Source organism: Mesoplodon bidens (assembly GCF_964165515.1).
Source record: "Mesoplodon bidens genome assembly, chromosome: 1".
Lineage (NCBI taxonomy): Eukaryota > Metazoa > Chordata > Mammalia > Artiodactyla > Ziphiidae > Mesoplodon > Mesoplodon bidens.
The window spans coordinates 40,900,115-40,919,570 of NC_138176.1; the positions used below are offsets into that span (position 1 = coordinate 40,900,115).

At 38.3% G+C, this 19,456-nt stretch overlaps 1 protein-coding gene across 1 annotated transcript in view; it reads left to right on the top strand.

Annotated features, from left to right (window-relative positions):
* PRKG1 (protein kinase cGMP-dependent 1) overlaps positions 1-19,456 on the top strand; it is a 1,281,256-nt gene that overhangs the window by 19,163 nt on the left and 1,242,637 nt on the right. The gene's annotated exons all lie outside the window — the stretch shown is intronic.

Consider the following 19,456-nt stretch of genomic DNA (forward strand, 5'->3'; position numbering starts at 1 on the left):
CTAATTTTCCAAAATGGTAAACAACCCTCTGTAAAGTTTCTTACAAAATGAAGTTTTCTTACAAAATAGAGTATCTTACAAAATAAAGTTGTTTTCCAAAATAGTAAACAACCCTCTATAAAGTTTCTTACAAAATAAAGTAAACTACTTCCCTTAATTTACATGATACTTGTACTTCTGGCAAACAAAATATAATTTAAAGCCATGCAAAAATAAGTATTTCATTTACATGTAGTAAAACAGATTTAGGTCATAGGCTTAGATAATTTTTCTTAGATGAATTTTTCTTCTGCATGAATGAAGAATGAAATTTAGAGCTGTTTGGACTGAATAGAATAATTCTTCAGTATGTGGTTTTCTATGGATTGAGGGACATGGTGATAACCATAACAAAAAAGCACCCCGCAGATTTCCAGAGTTCCCACAAGGGGGCAGTACTGCCCCCACTGAGAATCACCGGGCTAAGAGTTTCTCTCTTTGCAACTATCAACTTTTGCGGGGGGATAATTCTTTATCTTGTGTGTGGGGGGCATAAGAGTGTGGGAGATGGTGCAGTCCTGTGCTTTGTAGGATATTTAGCAGCATCTGAGCCTCTCGTAGATGCCAATAGCGCCCCATCCTCACCACCAGTTAGGACAACTAAAAATATCTCCAGACATTGTCTGTCACCTCCTGGAGGGCATATTCACCCACAATGGAGAACACTGAACTGAAAAGAAAAATGTTTTGTTTTGCTTTTTTTTTTGCAGTACTTGGGCCTCTCACTGCTGTGGCCTCTCCCCTTGCGGAGCACAGGCTCCAGATGTGCAGGCTCAGCGGCCATGGCTCATGGGCCCAGCCGCTCCGCGGCATGTGGGATCTTCCTGGACCGGGGCACGAACCCATGTTCCCTGCATCGGCAGGTGGACTCTCAACCACTGCACCACCAGGGAAGCCCCCCAAAATATGTTTTAATGGGAAAGTGGGGATAAAACTTTTCCCTGGAAGAAGCCATGAAACAAATTTCACAATTAAAAGTGACCTCATGGAAGCATTTGTGAAAGATTTAGGTACTTCCTATAAGTAATTTAGGAATCAACCAGCAAATAATGTAGACAGGCCACTCAACACTTGAAGAGGATTTGTTTTAAAACACTTCAGTCAGTGGTGCCAACATGTTTTCTAGGTTTAAAAAAAAAGCCGTCACAATAAGCAGGAAGGGATGCTTGCATAATAATAAAATCTAATTATTAGGAATAAGCATCTGGGTCCCTAAAAATAGGAAATTTTAGACATTTTAAAAAGCTATGGGAGCATGAAAGACCTTAACTTCTTTTGACTGTGAACATGGCTAATGTATGTTAATTGGGTTTCTGTAGGACTGTATCCTTAGTTATGTTGCATTCTCTTCTCTTCCTATTGCTTTTGGTTCTGCTTTTAAGTCCTTGATGTTCCCTTTCTGATAGAAGTGTGCCGGGGCGTTAGGTTATTGATTACTGTTGGTGGAAGAAGGTAGTGTTGCTCTCTGGGAGCCACCCCTGGGTGCAGGCATTCTCTCCTTCAAGTTCTGAGATGCCCCAAAGGGCACTATCAGTTTCTTATCCCATTAGCCAATGGAAGATGGTGTTTACTTTTATGAACCAGAATTATCTGCTGTAGCTTGAAGTGAAGATAATCAATCCTTAAAAGAGTAACGATAGTAATCAAATCCTAGCTGTAAGTAATAGGGTTTCGGGAGGGAAAAACTATCTTGGAAACTTTTTTTTTTTTTCAGACTTCACATCTCAGGGGCACTACCTATCAGCAACGAAGCTGTGTGTGTAGTTAATGCTGGTCACTCTTTGGTCTTACTGCACATATTACCAAGGGCGGTGGACACTAAAGAGATGAAGGACTGAGAAAGCTGATCTGTGACCTCACACTTACTTGTTTAATCCTGCGATTCTGACCAACTCCATAGTGCGGTGTGACTTAGATGTGGCTCTGGGCTAAAAATAAACCAAGTACAGAGACTGGGTTGAAATATTTGGCTACTGTACTTCCTGTTTTTCAAGTGATATAGGGTAAGGCTGATATTTACTTCTTAGAGCAAGAAGTATCTTTGATGATTATATGATCTGAACTCAAATAATTTCCTACCAAGTATGTTTTACTACATTGAGAAATTGTTACTAAGTAATCGAGCAAAAAGACCACACTGGTATTGCTGTGGAACAGTGTCTTCTGGCTAAATAACATTTCTTTTTCATTGAGAAAACATTTTCATTGCAACCCTTGTTGAAAAAGTTTCTAAGGACAATAATATCTTTACTTAATTGTGAAAGAATGTCCAGATTGCAGTTAAATTGTTTTCCCAGGCTCTTGCTAGAGTTCTAACTACTAAGCATTGTTTCTCACTTTATCTTCATCAAATATTTATTTAATACCTACTGTGTTCAAGATATTGCATTGTTTTCTAAGACTGTTGTATATCAACGGTCTTAGAAATTTCATCGGTAAATTATCCATTCCAGTTGGAGGTTAGGAAGAGAAGGTCTCCCTTTATCTCTGAAGTCAAAGAGCCATTCCTTAAGACCCCAATCTTAGTTCTATTTTGGGCGAGTGTAGCTCAGTAAATGTTTAAATAAGTGTCTACAACATTCCAGGCACTGTGTTAAGATCCGTGGGAACAAAATGCAGCCAGTTACAGTTGTTGAGGAGCTCAGAGAAATGGGCGGAGAGAGCTTACTCAAGAGAGTATTTTTATAGACTAAGTACTATGACTGAAGCACATTGGCGGAGGGGGGAGGGGACTAAGAGGAAAGAGAGCATGTGCACTAGCAATGAGTGGGTGTCAGGAAAGCTTCCTGTAAGGGATCATCATCTAGGTGCTAGGTATTTCCACATATGTGTGTGGAGGACATCAAGCTTCCAGAAAGTAATTAATTTCAAGTCAACAAACATGTGGTATACATCTTTTATTGAATGCATTTTATTTGGCAATGGGACAGGGACATAGGTTTAGAGATGAGTGAGCCAGGGTCCCTCTGTTTCATCTTTTAGTTAAGCATTAAAGCATTATCAGGTTGTACTGTATTCAGTGCTCTGCTAGCTTTATGTGTCACTTGAAAGTTTTAAAACTTATACTTTCTGTCTCTCTTCTCAGCCAGTGGCCCTGTCTTGCTTTTCACTGTTAGTAAATCTTTGTTGTTATGATTGAGTAAAATTATTATTTTATGCTGACAGCCATGAAGTGCATATTTCAGGCTAGAATAGTTAACAAAAAATTCATTTCAGGCTTTTATAATAAATGGAAAATGCTATGTTACTTCTCCACTTTTACTGAATATCATTTGTTTCCTAACGCAGTTCAAGGACCAATGGGCAATACCTTTTGCCGGTTTCTGCGTGTTACCTCCACATAGGGCTTTACAGTTTTTAAAGCAATTTTCTCTTACTTCATTTCATTAATTCTAACCACAGCTCTGTGAAGAAGATACTATCTCCATTTTAAAGCTTAGAAAAGTGAGGCTGAGATGAATCAGATGACTTGCTCAAGAGGCCATAAGAAACTCTCTTCTTTTAACTCTTTGAGCCCCCAATCAATTTTGACTAAATTATTCTTTTTGTTGTTTAGGCTACTGCTTAAGTGCACCTCCTCTAAAAAGCCTTCCTTGATCGCTCAGCGCTGCTTGGATGTCCCTCCTATGTGCTCCCATAATACCCTGCACTTGCTCATATTGTAGTGCTTGCAATTTGATATTTTATATGCTTGTTTGCTAGTCTGTCTCCTGCACTCTCTCTCCAAACAACCTGAGAAGTAGTATCCTGTCTTGTTCTCACGGGATCCCCAAACCTATTAGAGTACTTGCCACAGAGAAGATTTCCAATAACCATTTATTGGATGAGAAAACTAAGTATTGGATTGACCAAAAAGTTCATTCGGGTTTTCTGTAAGATACCCCGAATGAACTTTTTGGCCAACCCAATAAATAAAACCTTGTTATAATTAAAATGAAATAGTGTATGTGAAAGTGTTTTGTTAATGACTTACGGTATGAGATATTCTTTGTCAAATCATTGAGGACAAAGCATGATACTAAGATGTAATTTCAAACTTTTGAAGAGTTTACTTTCTCGTTGAATGGACCCTGTTTTAGACTGAATGTTTATATCCCTTCAAAATTCATATATTGAAACCCTACCCTTCAATGTGATGGTGGGGTAGGCCTTAGGGAGGTAATTAGGTTAGGGGTATGGAGCTCCTGAATGGGATTAGAGTTCTTATAAGATGAGCCCTAAGAGCTAGCTAGCTCTCTTTCTGCCAAGTGAATGTACAAGACACTGGTCAGCAGTCTGCAACTCAGAAGAGCACTCTCACCAAAACCCAACCATGCTGGCACCCTGATCTGAGGCTTCTAGGCTCCAGAAGTGTGAGAAATACATTTTTGTTGTTTATAAGCCACCTAGTCTGTGTACTTTGTTACAGCAGCCTGAGTTGACTAAGGGAGACATACTATTGGAGTGACCCAGATATAAAACAAACAGTTGCCCTGACCTCCCATTCTTACTGTCTTTTCATTGGGAAATGTGCCATTTTAAGTCACCATTTTTAGATCACAAGATAAAATAAAAGAGTTGGAAAAGCTTCAGTTGCTTATTTTAGTGTAAATTTTATTCTTAAGGTTAGCTGGCTTATTCTCTGCCCAGACATTATCTGGAGTATTCCACATATATTAAGTAACTTAATACCCATAACTATAGGAAGTAGGTGCTATTATTATTTACCTTGTCCAAATGAGAAACGTGTCTCTATTTCCCCTTGATGATTGAAGGATATTTTTGCTGGATATAGAATTCTATGTTGCTTCTTTCTTCTTTTAGTACTTTAAAGGTGCCATTGCATTGTCTTCTGGCTTGCAATGTTTTTTTGACACAAAGTCTGTGAAAATTTTTATATTTGTTCCTCTATATACAATATGTCTTTTTTTTTTTCCTTTTCTCTGTCTGCTCTTAAGATTTTCTCTTAGCAAGGGTTTTCAACAATTTGATTATGATGGCCTTGGTGAGGTTAAGTGAATTTGTGGAATTAAGATTCAGCTTCAGGCAGTTTTTCCTAATGGCCATGCTCTTAACTAGGCTGCCTCTTTAAGGTTAGCCATCAGTATTTTGCTAAGGCCACTGAAGCAGAGAGAGGTGAATTTGGGTCTCCTGATTCTCAGGTCACTGTGCTCATTTCCATTAAGCACTGAGAATGGGATCATACCTGACTTTTTCTATAAATATTTTTTGAATGTTTTGCAAAAGGTCAGGACAGTTGTTTCCAATCCTGTGTTCCCCCGATCTGCAGAAAATAGGGATCTATTAGGAAGTTTGAGAATTTAAAAATTGTAAATCATAAATTGACTTGTGATATAAATATGGAAACATTTGGGATCAAAACAACTCTGTGCTAATCTAGTTTTCTCTTGTACATCAACAGCTCTGATTGGTAATCACATATGTATTTGGGTGTTGAAATAGGGAAATAAAAATTAAATTTTACTTAAGAAATGTGTTTTGTAGGACAAAATACTTTCAAATAACGGGATTCATGAGTAAAGATTTCAAAAGGGATCCTTGATGTCGAAAATATTGGGAATTAGTTGTCTGGAATCTTACCTTCTTATTATAAGCTCTATAAAGTTAAAAGATCATATATAAAAAAATTCAGCCCATTTACAGCTCCTCTCCCCCACAGTCCTTCTCTCTAGTGGAAAAAGAATACAATGCTATGAAGGAATTGGAAAAGGAGAAAATAAAATATTGAAGTATGAGCCTGTATTCATGATTTTATGTAATAAAAATAGACTAAAAATATAAAAATAACTCTGTAAACTTTCATATGCTAATTTATATGGTATGAAGCAAGTTGTTTTAGCTCACATAAATTCATAGGTTGTTCATCACCAAGAAAGTTATGGCCAATTAAAATTGAATGGGTGGATTGAGTGATAGGTATTATTTATAGATTTGAAGTAACAATAGGGTTATAGATGATACATTGCATACATATCTTAGAAACTAATAATTGGAAAATTATGACTTAATGTCTAGTAACAGTCATATACGCATCATTGCAGGATTAAAAAAACAACCCATCACGAATGAAATGCACGGTGATGATGTGTTCACAATGACAGTAATTTGTATTAAAAAGAACAGCAGTAATTGAAAACCATGGCCAAATCAAGGCAGCATTTTGCTATGCCATCTTGAAGAAAATCATAGAAATTCCAAGTATCTGCATGTTGCATGTGCAGCCGAGCTTTCCAAAGTTGGCAGTATTGAATGGCAAATTTCATGGTAAAATACTGAATGAGAAAAGTCAATAAATTCTCATAATGCACTAATTTTAGTTCATTAAGACTTAGTAACCTTAATAATTCACTTGGTAAGTTACAAGTAAATAACCCTTAATCATATCATATATTAAATACATCTATGAAGTCAGGTTACTTACCTATCTTACAAAACTAAAGGTAGGCTGGCTTTAAAAAAAAATCAACTTATAAAATACCAAGGAGCCTCCTGGGGCTATGGTCTACACTTGAGAAACATGTAATGATGAATAATTTATCCAGTGCTTCTTAGTGAATTAAGAAAAGGAATAGACCTCCAGCCGCCCTCTACACCTATTGTGTCATTTCTCTGCACTACGGAAGCAAAAGCTGTCTTTATTCCCCAACCGGCTATGAAGTTTAAAGAATTTTCTCACAGTGATATCACTTTGATTTCTTCTTTTATCTTAGTTCACGTGCTTTGTCTCCTCCCTCTGCACTCATTCATGGACTCTCAAAGGAGTGTGTTCATTATTGCTTATTTTCCAACCTCTGCCGTCAGTGAAAGAAGATGTGCCCTTTAACTGCAATGCTCTAGCCATGTTTCCTACCCCACCAAGAATCAGCTAAATCTGTGAGAGCATTATTACTTCCTAAAATTATTTCCCTGTGCTGTGCAATATATCCGTGTTGCTTATCTATTTTATACATAGTGGTTTGTACCTCTTAGTCCCCTATCCCATCTTTGCACACTGTTGGTGGGAATGTAAATTGGTGCAGCAGCCACTACAGAAAACAGTATGGAGGCTCCTCAAAAAACTGCAAGTAGGGCTTCCCTGGTGGCGCAGTGGTTGAGATTCTGCCTGCCGATTCAGGGGACACGGGTTCGTGCCCCGGTCCGGGAGGATCCCACATGCCGCAGAGCAGCTGGGCCCGTGAGCCATGGCCTCTGAGCCTGCGCGTCAGGAGCCTGTGCTCCGCAACGGGAGAGGCCACAGCAGTGAGAGGCCCGCGTACCATAAGAAAAAAACAAAACAAAACAAACAAACAAAAAACTACAAGTAGAAATACCATATGATCCAGCAATCCCACTCCTAGGTATATATCTGAAGAAAATGGAAGTACTAATTTGAAAAGATACATGCTCCCCAGTGCAGCACTATTTACAATAGCCAAGATATGGAAGCAGCCTAAATGTCCATCAATAGATGAATGGATAAAGAAGATGCAGTGTGTATACACACACACACACACACACACACACACACAAGAATGTTACTCAGCCATAAAAAAGGATGAAATTCTGCCTTTTGCAACACATGGATGGACCTAGAGAGTATTATGCCTAGTGAAATAAGTCAGACAGAGAAAGACAGATATGTTATTACGTATGTGTGGAATCTTAAAAATGAAACAGACAGATGTATATAACAAAACAGAAACAGACTCACAGATATAGAGAACAAACTAGTGGTTACCAGTGGGGAGAGGAAAGGGCCACTTACTTTTAGGGGCCAAGAGACCTTCCATTTAAATAGTGGAGTTAAGAAGTGATTTTTATATCTCAGCATCTATAGCTCCTTATAAGAGATTTATAGTCTCTTAATCAGTGCTTCCTTCTTCAGGGCAGTAATTTCTCAGCATTCCCCATTTGCCTTTAATACTAAAAACCTGCCTGTGTCAGAAGTACTCCTGTAGGGGTAATGACATCTGTGTTCACCAATTAGTTTTCATTCTCAAATCTAAACAACCTTAATTTCTAGAAGGAAGCTTTCTTCTTCTCCAGTGTCTAACTATGAAGGAACTATGATGCCTGGCTTCACACTGGCAGCAAGTAAACCTTAAGTGAATCCCAAGGCTGCTATATCATATTTCAAACCTTCACAAATGTTTATACTTAAATTTTTTTTAAAATCCAAAAAGGCCATTTAAACAGAAAAGCAAATTGGACAATCACTCATATGTTAAGGTTTGAGGGTATTATAGTGAGGTATGGCCACATTAAAAAAATTCAATAACTTAACATAGCCACAACATTTATTCTGCTCACAAATCTGCACTGTAGCTCATCTCTACCCATTTATTGTGAACTGGGAGTTGGAATCATCTGAGGCCTTGCTTACTTACGTGTCTGGCCATTGATCCTGGATGTTGAATGGTTCCTCAGCTGTGGCTGGTGCTGGAACACATAGCTGTGACCCTTGCATTGCTGCTTCACTTCCTCACAGCATGGTAGCTGGGTCCCAAAGGAGTATCATCCCCATAAGACCAAGCAAAAGCCTTAGATCCCATCTCTTAATGGAGGAATGTCAGTATTACTTCATAATAAGAGCATGAGAGAAATTTGGAGATCATATTTAGTTTAATGAAGTGTTTCTCGTGTCCCCAAACTGTTCCTATTGAAATACCTAAGTGTGTGTGTGTGTGTGTTAGTGAAAATAGTGAAGATCCATATAAAAATGTGTATTTTATTATGAAAATCCCTATGGCAGTATATGTTTTATTGAGTTTAATCTGTTAAATCAAGACCAGAAGTTATCAAATACAGTTTATTTATTCAGATTGTTTTGCAGGGTCCTGGAAGAAGAGGTAAATTTTGAATAGAAGGAAGAAAAATAAAGTCCAAAGAAATCTTATGGAGACAGTGTCACTGCAGGATTAGTGCTTCTGATGGGACTCTAACAGGGTAGAAGAATCCCATAGAGTTAGGTCCTGATGACAAACTATGCTTCATTTTTATCAAAGACCAGTCCAGCCTCTTGGTTCCCATTGCATTTCTCAGCAAAGATAACTTCTAAAACTTGCTACCAAATCTAGGAAACTGCCCTATTTGTTTATTCAACATGTCTCTCCATCACAACTTTCAGTTAATAATTCTGATGTGTTTCCAAAAAGACAGGACACATTCTTGCCAGCTTGGTCAGCTGCCTTGTTTGGAAGTCTTTTATCTTTACCAGATTTGCCAGACTTCTTGGAAAACATAAAACATAAAATGGTTTCTTTTTCTCCATGTCTAATTGCCTGCAGATCTTCTATCAACTAAAAAGAAAAGCCTGGTTCATGTAGTGGGTATGAATCTTATTTCACAAACTGAGATGTGCAAGAAACACATCTCTTTATTTTATTAAATCAATACACATCTGACCTCGAGCCCCTGTTGGGATATTCACTCCTAGTCATTACCAGAGTTCTGTCTTCCTTGGGGTGGTGCCAAGGTCCTAGGATCTTGACCCATCCCTAAAACATTGGAGAGGTCCTTCCAGGCATCGGTAATCAGACTGTGTTGGTCATTGCTGAGATACCCATTGTCCGAGTTTGCATGAGGACCTCAGGTCTGGGGCTCTGCTGTTTCTGGGCCACCCTTAGGGCTTAGGAATGTTTGGTGTGGCTGGAACCCCCTGTGTCTGGGTTTTGCCTCCCAGGCGCACCTTATCGCTGGACATCTCCTCTTTAGGGCGCTGCTTCTCAGCCTCGTGCAGATCCCTCTCGCCTGTGGGACACTGATTTCTCTTCCCTGTCTGGTCTGAGAATATCTCCTTCCTTTTGCTGCCTCTCCAAGGTCCTCCCTTCTCTCCCTACTTCTTCCTGGGCACTTAGTATGATGGGATTTCACCAAAGATAGGAAGGGAGTGTCTGTACTCTCAGCACTTTAATATTAACCTCCTCTGAGCCCAGGTGAGCTGCTTGACATTTGAGAAGTGAACACAATATAGGAAGAACATGCACACCTTGATATTTGAATTAATTTTATTGCACCTGTTAGAAAAAAAACTGATCCTTGTCCACTCCTACTCTGAATAACAAATACAGTCGTATAAATAGATTGATCCAAAGTAGAACATAGGATTTAACATATATGCTAAAAGAACTTTGGATAAGCTAAGAGATAAAATATGAGTGTCCATAAGCAGGCATTCACATAACCAGTGAGGCAGCCTGACTAAGTGGACCTCAGTTCGGGACCTCAGTTTCCACTGAAGTCAAATGAGGTAGTGAGACCATCTCTAATGCCCTAATAGTTCAAACCCTTTATGATTTTAATAGCTGTTCTACCAGTATGAACATCATATGCTAAATAAAGGCACTTGCCTAAATTTGCCATGTGAAAAATTCAGCCTGAACACTGTGCCTTTTATATACGCTACACAACCCTATGTAAGGACATAAGGAAAGCTGCAGCCTCCACAGTGACCTTTCCAATGGGATTTATCTATAAGGCATTGAGGAGTTTGGTACAATAATTGTGTCAAAAGTCAGGCTTATGAAAGCAGAGGTGAAACCCAGGAAACTGGGTAAATTCACAGAGATGGTTTCCAGTAAATCAAATCATATGGAGTTGTTTAAATTAATCTCTTAAATCATACAAAAAAACAGATTAGAAATAGAAATAATACATAACCTGGGCATTTTCTATGGGCTCTCAGAATTCACTGCTTTTCATAATTTAATTCCAATTTGAATTTAAGACAAGATTTTCCACTGGTATTTACCAACGTATCTTTATAGTTCTGATACCCCTGGTTGTGCAGTGAGGAAAACAAACAAAAAGAAAGCTGCATAGCACAAAATAATTTTCACTTTAATATTTAGCCAAGAACATTCAGAACTGGCAGAGATTCTGCTATTCCAAAGATTTCCAGGGTAATATTACATGTTTTAAGCATTATAATTTTAAATGGTGAAACATTTCTGTCATTTTAATTGACCGTGTTATTTCCAACATATTAGGGTAGTAGATGATATTCAAATTTTAACATCTCCACTAATCAAACACAACTTCTATATCAGAACTCCTGATGTCCAAGCAGCTGTAACTGCTGGGTATGACAGCATCAATCAATGGTGTTGATTTTCATTTATACATAAATGAAGTGTTTCTAAATTTAAATCAGGATCTTCTTCAGTATTGGTTATAATACAGTACTTGTAATAATTTGTACCTTTAAAATAAACCTTTACCTCTATGAGTAATCATTGTTTTCTCGTTGAAACCCAAATTATAGCCAATGTTAACGATCCATAATTGGCTATAATTTGGGTTTGGGCTATAATTTGGGGGTCATTGTTAAATAGAGCAGACTTTTATTTCCTCTCCTTTATCTGGATCATTGGTAGCAAATGTACCTTCCCCACATACGTATTAAGATTGTGCTAAGTTTTACACATTTTATTTAGATTCTATTTAATTTGATTTTATAATAACCTTATGATATGGATACTTTTTAGATGAAAAAATTGAGGCTGAGGGTTGAGGTAATTTAAAAAATATATATTTTGTGTGTAACCATAAACACAGAGCCCCTACCTGACATGCTACCCTTCCCCCCTTGAGCACTGTAAAGCCCAGGTACCCAGGTGATTGACCAGCCAGACTGATAGGGTATAGGCTTAAAAGCCATTTTAAAAAAAATTCACCATTCCCTTCTAAACTTGCTCCATAGATCTCTTCGTCCTCTTTCCTGGATGACATCTGGCGTAGGTACTATACCTTTGTAGTCTCTTTCAATCACAAGAATAGTCCCATTTTAGTAAATTAAAATTTCCCATCTGATGGAACATCAAAATTCCAAACTCACTCAAATTTAAAATTTCTCCTTCCCCCACCTATATCGTCTATCAGGCTTGAACACTGCATTAAAAGAGGTAGTGTGTCTGGCTTCTGTTTTCTCGCTTGCTCTCCTCTGCTGTACTCATTAGCTGCTGGATCTGATGGGGAAGGGGGGTGCGGAGCTGTCTTAACTGGCTGGTTCTGGTGCCACGGGATGTTGACACCTTCTGATGAAGGCTGATAACCAAAGCTGACTCCTTCTGTTTTGGACACTTGTTCAGATTCCTCAGAGGCACTCTGGCTGGGAATAGCTCTTTTCATTGGGGCACACTTCTCCGTTGGTTGATTGCTTGCCTCGGTCCTGATCAAACCCTTTGCTGGCATCCCTCTGCCCCTCCAGATGATATTGTTGGGCTGGCTTTAGGTTACATTCAAGTTTGGTCCCCTGAAAACACTCCCCTTTGTCCTGATGTCAGTGGGAGAATAAGTAGATCCCGATGTAGCCACCTTTACTCTGTCATCGGGCCAAATCTGCTCCAGGCATAGCTTTAGACCTCTGGGCATTCAAGTCCTTCAAACTACAGAAGACAAGGGCAAAGTCTTTTGAGCCTCATAAAGCAGACTGTCATACTTGGCTTGAGGGAGGATGTTGTGGGTTGAATGTTGTGCCCCCAAATCCATATGTCAAAGTCCTAACCCCTGTTACCTCAGTATGTGAACTTATTTGGAAATAGGATCATTGCAGATGTAATTAGTTCAGTTAAGATGAGGTCATACTGCAGTAGGGTGAGTGCTAAGCCAGTATGACTGGTGTTCTTATAAAAAGAAGAAATTTAGACACAAACATGCACACAGAGAAAACATCATGTGGATATAAAGGCAGAGGTCAGTGTGATGCATCTACAAGCCAAGGAATGCCAAATACTACCAGCAAGTTACCAGAAACTAGGAGATGCATGGAATGGATGTTCCTTCACAGTCCTCAGAAGGAACCTACCCTGTCAACACCTTGATGTTGCACTTCTAGCCTCCAGAAATATGAGATAAGAAATCTCTGTTGTTAAAACCACCCAGTTTGCAGTCTTTTGTTATGGCAGCCCTAGGAAACTAGTACAGAGGGAAATAAATATCCTGTCTCTTTCTCATGACCACATGGGTAGGGATGGAATAGAAAATGCCAAAAAAAATCTCTTTCAGTCTACACATTCAACCTCTTACATCAGTTTGAGGTGGGGGATTAGCTGAAATGAACAGAACAGATTTTAAACCCTCCCTTTAGAAGTTCCACCTAGATGGTTTGGCACCTCACTTTACAATATGAGGGAACCTAAGGCCAATCAGCTACACTAGTTTCTTCATTCATGGGAGGGATAAGTGCCAGGTGACAGCTACTGACCGACATTGCCTTGCATTCAGGCTATATGTTGAGATGTGGCTTAAATCTGATCTCTGTTTTCTTTTATCTTTCCAAGTCAGGCCAGCTAGTTGATAACTTCAGGATACTGACCTTAAAGACAGATCATCCTCACAGTAACATCCTTGCAATAGTTTTCAGTGATGGTGAGGAATTAAACAGGGTGGAGGAGGAGGCAGAGAACTAACATTTATTGAAGACTTTTGTGTGATAGGGGCTGTGCTGCACATTTTATATGCATTATCTTCCTGAACTATTAAAACTCTGAAAGTGGATATTCATATTTCCCCCAAAGGAAATGGGGGCTCAGAGATTGTGCAGATTCACCCCATTTTACTCAGGCAGTGCTAGACCCAGAATCAACTCTTCATCTGTCTGAATCCAAATCTCTGGCTCAGGACTGGCTACCTAGGTTGTAGGACCAAGTACAAAATGAAAAGGCAAGACTCCTTGTTAAAAAATTATTAAGTCTTAGAATGGTGACCGTAGAGCATTAAGCCAGTTGGTCCTATGTGTCTGCCCAGGTTACATGCCCAGGCTCTGATGCTTCCCCAACAGCCTGCTGGTGAAATAGTTGACAGATCTGAATGTCTCACAAATTCTTATTAGTGGATTGAGCATATCATTGATCCTGTGTGTTTCAAGGGACAAATAAGGTGGTATCTGAATCACTACACTTCTCAAAGGTATACTGACCTACTGTTCTTTTTGAAAGGTTAGTGTTCCATGGATTTTTCAATGGACAGGCCATTTACCTAGCTTGTTTATGGGCCATCAAGGTTTCTGAATACAATTACTGCATAATCAAGTTTGGCACTTACTCTTATTCACAACCCTTTTACAGCCCCTCATTGATTTTGTTAGCATTAACCTAATTTTTGTTGAGATCTGTTTAAAATTTAATATTTAGCAACACTTTCTAATAGAAATTAAAATGATCACATCAAGATCATTATCATTAAAGCTTGCTATTTTCAATATTTTCCCAAGATGAAAGCAAATAAAGCTTTAAAAACATGTAAGAGAATCCTAATTTTTACTGAATCTCCTTAGGGATACCATAGGAAAGGAAAAGAATCCCCAGATTTTCAGAGATCGTTAAGTCAACCAGAACAAAATGGCACCACACCAAGTGGAAAGTGATTATTTACTAACCATATTTTGCTCTGTAAGGCTCTTAGTTTCTTGTATGCAACCCAGGAATCGAACTCCTTAATTGTCCTCACTGTCAGCTTGTTTTGACAGGGATTCATTTTTTAAAATATCAAACTGAAGAGAAATGATCGCCTGGTTGTAATAATTATATACAGTTGCTTTCTCTTTGGTAGCTAATGCTAGACAAAGACAAGGCATTTATCACAGATAAACACACTAAGGCAGGACTGAGACAATCAAAGTGAAAGATCTTTTTTCTTGTGAAGCAGCTTTATTCCAGTGACCTTATTTCTGTTATTCAAAACCGCTAAGGGGAAACTAATGAATATTTGAGAAAGACCCATAGCTCCGGTGGTCTCTATTACTCCTAAAAAAAAAAAAAAAATCCTGGTTTAAAAATCAGATATGCTAATTTATTAAAATACAGGATTTCCAAATGAGAAATGTCTTTGAGGAATCCTCGAATTATTTTCCTCCTGGCTTTCAGGAATGAAATGCAATGATTAAATATCAGAGGGCATAAAAGGACTTTTTCATATTTTTTAATCCAGATCAAAAAGTGAGGGACCCAGTGAAAATTAGTGGCACTGCTCCACTGTGTGCTTACATGTAAGTCAGCCAGTAACTCTCTGCTGATTTAATTTGGCTGTATTCTCAATGAAAGCCTAGAGCTTTAAGAATGAATGAGCTTGGCAGGAGTATGGGGAGACTTAACAACAGAATTAGAATACCTGCTTAATCATATCACTAGGAGAAGAGAGGGAAGAGAAGTCAGAAGAATAAAAAAACAAACAAAAAATTGAAAAACCAAGAAGAATGCAGATGGTGGAATGGAAAGACAAAGAAATAAAGGGAAATGTAGAAAATTGTCAGGAAAGAAGAACAAATAAGGTACCAGATCAAACCCACAATGGGCTTAAGCTTGTTGGCCCAAATAAGTGAGAAACTCCTACCCTGGAAGACTGGCAACATGAGACAGAGGACTTTTCCTTTAGAAATATATCTGGTCGGTTGGTTGGTTATTTTTGCAGTGATCTTCAGTTAGACGTTTGATCATTCTAGAATGATCTGTAATCTTACAGTTTAACAATCACCTAAACTAACTTGCCTCATTAAGTTTAATTCTGTGTTTCAAAGCCCCATAAGTAGGATCCTATCTGTGCTTATCTTAATCAAAATTTTATTTAAAAAATAATCAATAGATTATTAACAGCTGCCCTCTCAAAGGATGCAAGACAACTTCCTTTCTTCATACTCCCTCTGTCCACAGACAAGGTAGGAGTGGAAAGATACCATATAAAGGCATTTTATTATTTCAATTTGGTGTCAGATATTAGATTTGCAGTGTAAGGTTACAAAAAAGCACAAGCTGCCAATTCACTTTGGGCAAATTTGCTTCAAAATAATGGCTAGGAAAATGAAGACTCAACCTTTATGGCAACAATTCAATAAAAGGGAGGTGAGCAAGGTCACTGGACTGCACCAGCATCCATCACACAGCGTGATCGCACAGGTATTATTCATGTGGCATCAGAGAAATGAAATCATTATCACCAAGGGCTGTGTCACCAGATCAGCATCTGCTGCTCTGGAAAGAAGCTCCTCATCTTTGCCTAATGGTTTACATTTGAGAAAGGTCTTAGCACCCAGAGTTCAACAATCCACATCATTAGCTCATAACTATTTTTAAAAGCCAGCTCTTCTGTTTCCTTTATTGCCATATTTCTTAAGCCAGGATGTCAGAAGTCATAAACCTTGTGAGATTTTAGAGGATGTGTTATAAGAGATGTGAAGGTTTGCGCTCATCAGATTCAGCTGTAGGAGAACCTGCTGAACTAACAGCTGACCACAGAGCAGGATTCCAGTGCCGACTGTGGCATAAACAAGTTGTGACCGTGGATGACTTCTTCCAGACAAGCGAACTTTCAAACAGACACACTTCTTTGCCATTTCATTCATTTCTTGGGAGGCTCAAGTGAAATCATGGCTTTGATGGAAGTCTAAAATGTTTGTGCAGATGTAGGAGTGTAAGTACAGGAGTTAAACTGCCATGGTTCAAACCAGGACCCCACTATTTTTTGGCTGGGGAACCTGGGGCAAGTCATTTAACTTCTCATGTGCATAATGGGGATGATAATGATTGTGATGAAAATAATAATAATGAACTTCTGTCTCCTAGAACTATTCGAAGATCAGGATTCTGCCTGTCAAGTGAATAACACTCTCCTGACAGAGAAAGCAGCCAAGAAATATGAAATTTTGCTGTTGTTGTTGAAAAACAGAAATACAAGTCATTCAGTGCATTTAGTACACTTTTTTCTATGATGCCTCCCTCATAGTAGATGTTCAATAATTAAATGTTGGAAAAGTAGTAAGCTGACCACTGTATTTATCTTCGGGTTCAAATGAACACAAATGACAATATGCACTTTTTTTTTATAGGAAGCCTTGGGATCAGTAATTCATAAGTTACATTTCTCAAACATAGCTTCTTCTCTTTCAAAAGATGATAGCACTTCATACTATTTAGAGGAATTATGAAGGTCTAAACATATGGACCATTGTCACTTGTTCTTGCTTAACTGCTACTGCATGGGACTGCATAACTTATAATGGCACTCCAAAATCAGAGAAGAAATTGATTCAAAGCATCATATTTTACCCCAGAAGATGACTTGTCCTTTAAAGTTTGCTTAAATTATTTATGATAGAAAGTACTTCCTGATGCAACTTACTTTCCATAATCAAAGAAAGAAACATATGTGCAGATTTCTTCAGGTGCACCATCCTTCAGTTTTGGAAGATCCATTTGATCCACTGTTTTTAATCTGTTTACCAATTAGAGACCCTGATGAGATGGGACTCAAGAGGTCATCTGGTTCCTAGATTGCCTCCCACCTTTAAGAAAAACCAGACTTGACTCTAATTCCATTTTCAAAAGTATTCATTGATGAACCTTGTAAAATTTTCCGTCAGAATTCAGTTTTGCTTCTTATAGATTCCTAGCTGGTAGATTGGATTCATAGGGGATGAATAAAAGGTTATTAGGTATTCTCCAGGTCCATCCACGTTGCTGCAAAGAAAATATTTCACTCTTTTTTCTGGCTGAGTAATATTCCATTGTATATTTGTACCACATCTTCTTTATCCATTCATCTGTTGATGGACACTTAGTTGCTTCCAGGTCTTGGCTATTGTAAATAATGCACTATGAACATAGGAGTGGCTGTATCTTTTCAAACTAGAATTTTTATCTTTTCCGGGTATATACCCAGGAGTGAATCACTTTGCTGTACACCTGAAACTAACATAATATTGTAAATCAACTATACTTCAAAAATAAAGATAAAAAGGTTTATTAGAATTAATTCCCTAGGCTGTTCTTACATAGAGTCATATTTATCCTGTTTGTAAAATGAGTCAGCTCTAACCCTTCAATTTGTGTGATGTTGATTTCCTCAGCTAAATGCAAAGTTTCATGAGGACAAGCTCCTCTTCATAGACCTTCTCACAGATCTGAGACTTAGCAGAAAGACAAAGAGGTGGCACATTTTCAATAAAGGGTTTAGAATGGTTGTAAACAAAGAGCCTCTAAATATTTGTTTTCTAGGCACAAGGGTTGGAGTGGAGGGTATGGGGTGGATGAGAAAGAGTAGAAAAGAGGGAAACTAATGTTTATTAAGTGACTTCTATGTATCAAGCATATCATTCTTTACTATCTACATGAGGTATCTCATTTTATCTTAGCAGCCCTGAAAAGTAGATCTGTGACTCAATTTTGTAGGTAAACTAAGGGTCAGAGAAGTTAGGTGACTTATTCAGGATCACACAGCTAGTATGTGGCAAAATTAGAAGTCAAAATGCAGGTTTGCCTCATACCTGCCTATGTTTTCTTGTTAACACAGGATTATACCATATAAATGTTTATTGTATTGTACATACATCATATGGCTATAAAACTACTAGGGATGTTAAGCAGGAAAAGATACAGTGTTAGACCCTGAACTATGAAATTATCTAACCCTGTGATATTTCTCAACTGAAGAAGAAAGCCTAAAGAAATGTTGAGGTCTCTATTGTAATAAAAGGGTTAGAAAACATTACAGAATATTATTTACATAAATCAAGTTTATTCCAGAGCTGGTCGGATACTCCACATGGGAAAAACATTAAAATTGGTGGGCTTCACTGTAGTGCAATTCAGTGGGGGAAGTGGAGGTTTTGCTGGGAAACCTTTCAGCTGTTCAGTGACTGCTGAGAACATTCCAGTCTCCTGAAGCAGCTGCCAGTGTTCTTAGAGCTGAGTAGAGAGACAGCAGACTGGAGCGGCTGGGTCTACCTGTTATCTCTGATTCCTGCCCCTCTGATGTTCTGACTTGCTGCTCATTGGTGCCGCCCTCTGCAGGTATTTGGTATTGGCATTCTCAGTTCTGCTGCTCTGCTAATTTTTCTCCCAAACTTCTGCTGACAGCTTGCTCTTAATTATTATTATTTCCTCTCTCATCTTCTTTGCCCTTGCTGATTTTGTTCTTAATTTCTATACTTTAATAGATTTTATTTCCTGAGACAGTGGAGATAAATGCATGTGTTCAATGTAATACATACATACACACTCAGACACCGAAAAAATTGTGTGTGTGTGCACTCATTCTGAGGTGTCTTATTTATATTAAAGTTCCTAATTACTCATCTAATTACTCTGTATTCCTTCTCCTCTTCCTGTCCCCTAACTTCCATGTCTTTCTATATTTCCTGTCTTAGAACCCTCATTGTTCTCAAAGCTTACATTCTCATCTCTCCAAACTTACTCTTATTCTGATCTTTGAGTCTCAGACTCCTATGTCCAGCTATTCATAGGACATTTCCATTTGGATGAGCTGCTCTTGCCTTAAATAGCTAATACTCACTCCATCATATCCTTACAAAAGTGGCACCCCATTTCCATTTTTGTATTGTCATTTCTCAATAATAATAATAATAATAAATAAATAATTACAGTAAATATTTACTGAAAGCCACTGGACCAGCCATTAACCTAGCTTCCTTTTCTAAGGAAACAGC